General features: G+C 40.0%; 1 non-coding gene across 1 annotated transcript; it reads left to right on the top strand.

The window, feature by feature from the left end:
• The first annotated feature begins 475 nt into the window (after positions 1–475).
• TRNAH-GUG (transfer RNA histidin (anticodon GUG)) lies at positions 476–547 on the top strand. The gene has a single exon. It is a non-coding gene; the product is annotated as a tRNA-His (tRNA).
• The last annotated feature ends 3,658 nt before the right edge of the window (positions 548–4,205 follow it).

Genomic DNA, 4,205 nt, shown 5'->3' with positions numbered 1-4,205 from the left:
AGAAGAATTGTTGTTTTTTTCCACTCCATCTCTCACTTTTTTTTTTTTAGTTTTTCAGTGCATTACATGGTATATTAAATGGTACCATTGAAAACTACAACTTGTCCGTCAAAAAAAGAAAAGTGCTCGTACGCCGGTCAACAAAAATTAATAAACTTATGGTGATTGAAAGACAAAAATCGATAAATGAGAAAAAATATATTTATTTGAAAATGTATTGCACAATTCAGGGGCCCCCCCCCAAAAAAAAAACTATTTACAATATTTCTTATTAGCCTGGACATCTTTTAAGCCTTTTCCTACATGCTGGTGTCTACACCTCTCTCATATAATACCGTACTGTATTGTGACCAGTATGTAAGTGTTGCACGTGCCGCCTCTCCTCCTGGGAGTGATCACAATTAGCTGCAATGATTTTCACACATCAAAAGATTTCTTTTAACCACATGTAAGAGAGCAAAGCTTCCCACCGCCTGCCGTGATCGTATAGTGGTTAGTACTCTGCGTTGTGGCCGCAGCAACCCCGGTTCGAATCCGGGTCACGGCAAGTTTATGTCTGGGCTTTTTTTTTTTTAACTTGACAGCTTTATTTAAACCCTTCAATCCCCGGGCGATTTTTAGTTTTCTTAGTTTTCTTTTTTTCTTCCCCTTCATCCTAGAGCCATAACTTTTTTATTTTTCCATTCACATAGCCATATGAGGGCTTGTTTTTGCAGGACGAGCTGTAATTTTGAATGACACCATTCATTTTATCATGCGATTCGCTAAAAAGTGCGTTGAAATTGCAAAAAAAAAAAAAAATGCAATTCCACAATTGTTTCTTTTTTATTTACCATGTTCACTATATGGTAATACTCACTTGGCAATATGATTCTCCAAGTCAGTACGAATACGCAGACACCAAACATTTATAGTTGTGTTTTTTTATTTAAGTGGTGAAAAAAAAATTAAAATTTGTAAAAAAAAATAAAAAAAAAAAAATAAGTAAATAAATTTTTTGCTCGTGTTGCCATTTTCCAAGACCCGTAGTGTTTTCACTTTTCGGGATCTGGGGCTGTGTGAGGGCTCATTTTTTTTGAGTCCTGAGCAGATGTTTTTACTGACACCATTTTGGGTTAGATACAATGTCTTATTGCATTTTATTGCAATGTGGTGGCCAAAAAAACGTAATCCTCTTTATTCTTTTTTTTTGTTATGCCATTTACCAATCCGATTAATTTATTTTATATTTTGATAAATTAAAATTTTACGAATGAAGCGATACCAAATATGTGTATTTTTTATTTTTAATTGTTTCATTTTTAATGGGGCAAACGGGGTGTGATTTTAACTTTTTTGTGTTTCTTTTTTTCAGATGTCTAAAACCTTTTTTTTTTTTTTACTGAATTTAATAGTCCCCTTAGGGGACCTGAAGCTGCGATCGTCTGATCGCTTCTACTATACAGTGGAGGAAATAAGTATTTGATCCTTTGCTGTTTTTGTAACTTTGCCCACTGACAAAGACATGAACAGTCTATCATTTTAAGGGTAGGTTCATTTTAACATTGAGAGATAGACTATCCAAAAAAAAAAAATCAATAAAATCACATTGTATAAATTAGATACATTTTTTTGCATTTTGCAGTGCGAAATAAGTATTTGATCCCCTACAAACCATTAAGAGTTCTCCTACAGACCAGTTAGACGCTCCTAATCAACTCATTACCTGCATTAAAGACAGCTGTCTTACATAGTCACCTGTATAAAAGACTCCTGTCCACAGACTCAATTAATCAGTCAGACTCTAACCTCTACAACATGGGCAAGACCAAAGAGCTTTCTAAGGATGTCAGGGACAAGATCATAGACCTGCACAAAGCTGGAATGGGCTACAAAACTGTCAATCGACATCGATCTGGGGCACCATGCAAAATCTCACCTCGTGGAGTATCCTTGATCATAAGGAAGGTGAGAGATCAGCCTAAAACTACACAAGTCGAACTTGTTAATAATCTCAAGGCAGCTGGGACCACAGTCACGAAGAAAACCATTGGTAACACATTATGCCTTAAAGGTTTAAAATCCGGCAGTGCCCGCAAGGTCCCCCTGCTCAAGAAGGCACATGTGCAGGCCCGTCTGAAGTTTGCCAATGAACACCTGGATGATTCTGTGAGTTATTGGGAGAAGGTGCTGTGGTCAGATGAGACAAAAGTTGAGCTTTTGGCATTAACTCAATTCGCCGTGTTTGGAGGAAGAAGAGGGATGAGTGCAACCCTAAGAACATCGTCCCAACTGTGAATCATGGTGGGGGAAACATTATACTTTTGGGGTACTTTTCTGCAAAGGGGACATGAAGACTGCACCGTACTGAAGGGAAGATGGATGGGGTCATGTATTGTGAGATTTTGGCCAACAACCTCCTTCCCTCAGTAACAGCATTGTAAATGGGTCGTGGCTGGGTATTCCAGCAACACAATGACCCAAAACATACAGCCAAGGCAACAAAGGAGTGGCTCAAAAAGAAGCACAGTAAGGTCATGGAGTGGCCTAGCCTGTCTCCAGACCTTAATCCCATAGAAAACTTATGGAGGGTGTTGAAGCTCTGAGTTGCCAAGCAACGGCCTCAAAATCTGAGTGATTTAGAGATGATCTGCAAAGAGGAGTGGACCAAAACTCCTCCTGACATGTGCACAACCCTCATCATCAACTACAAACAACGTCTGACTGCTGTGCTTGCCAACAAGGGTTTTGCCACCAAGTATTAAGTGTTGTTTGCCAGAGGGATCAAATACTTATTTCTCACTTCAAAATGCAAATAAATGTATATAATTTATACAATATGATTTTCTTGATTTTTTGGGGGGATATTCTATCTCTCAATGTTAAAATTAACCTACCCTTAAAATTATAGACTGTTCATGTCTGTGTCAGTGGGCAAACTTACAAAACAGCAAGGGATGAAATACTTATTTCCCCCACTGTACATAGCAGTGCTGGATGAAAAAATCATGATCTCCTATGAACGCCGGCTACGGGCCGACGTTCACAGGAGGATTGTAATTACAGCCACAGGGGACATCAGCAAACTCCCAGCTGTCATGGCAACCCATCGGCACCCCGCTATCACATCACAGGTGCTCCGATGGGCGGGTGGAATGAGGCGCCTAAGCTCTGTATTGATTTCTGAGATAGGAGATGACAGTTGGTGCTCATAAAGTACTATGGAGATGGAGAACCTGGAAGCTGCACAGACATTCTGCTGCGAGTTCTCCTGAAATGATTGTTACACTTTAAAAGAATGTTTGCATTTCTGGATTATATAACATTGTTTTCAATGTTTATATGAATATATAATAGTTATTTAAAACCTGTTTCACACCACTTGATGTGTCCAAAATTTATGGGAAAAGGGTTGTCAGGGGTCCTCCAAAGATTAGTAAAGAGATTAAAGGTTATCTAGCAATGTCCAGAGCCGATCACTTCTGCATCGTTGCGATGATGTTACCACCGTCACGCCTGCAGAGACACAAACACGATCGCTATATATTGTGCAGGGGTCGTAAACGCCATCGGCATCGCTCACTTTCGATGTGGAAGAGAGCAGCTCTGGGTGTCATCGGATAACCCCTTTAAAAAGAATTGGGCATAATCACTGATCCGTTTCATGAATGTCTGATCAATGAGGGTCTCACCTCCAGAACACTGAATGATCTGGGGTCCAATATCCCACATGGAGTGGTGGTCAAACATATGCAACCCTGCTCCACTCATTGTCTATGAGACGGTAGGAGATAGTCGAGTATAACGCGTTGCTACTCCGCTATGCAGAACCATCGCTTCATACAAATAGGAGGCCCTGTACCCCATTTCTCATTATTGGTGGGATTCCCAGCAGTCGTAGTAACGATCGTACATTTAACATCTATTATGTGCATTGATCAGTTGTTGATTTTAAGCAGCCGTCTCAGATTTAATAGAAGGTTCTGCTTTGTATCCAGGAACAGTCACTATAGCGCCACTATAGTCATTGGACTGTGCTTGGTACTGCAGTTTAGCTCCCAGCTGAATAGAGCAGAGCTGCAGTACCCTGCACAGACTATGGACAGGATCTGATCTTCTAGTTTTACACCACCAAACCTCTCTGTTCTCTATCACTGATGTATCCAGAACTGTGCGGCATCTAATCAGGCAGACAATGCTTGTGTTTTCTGGAAAACTAATGGTAA

This window comes from Phyllobates terribilis, unplaced genomic scaffold (assembly GCF_046119375.1).
Source record: "Phyllobates terribilis strain yellow unplaced genomic scaffold, ASM4611937v1 Scaffold_7__3_contigs__length_470593459, whole genome shotgun sequence".
Lineage (NCBI taxonomy): Eukaryota > Metazoa > Chordata > Amphibia > Anura > Dendrobatidae > Phyllobates > Phyllobates terribilis.
The sequence above is the reverse complement of the archived record's forward strand: the minus strand, read 5'-3'. Positions and strand labels throughout refer to the sequence as shown.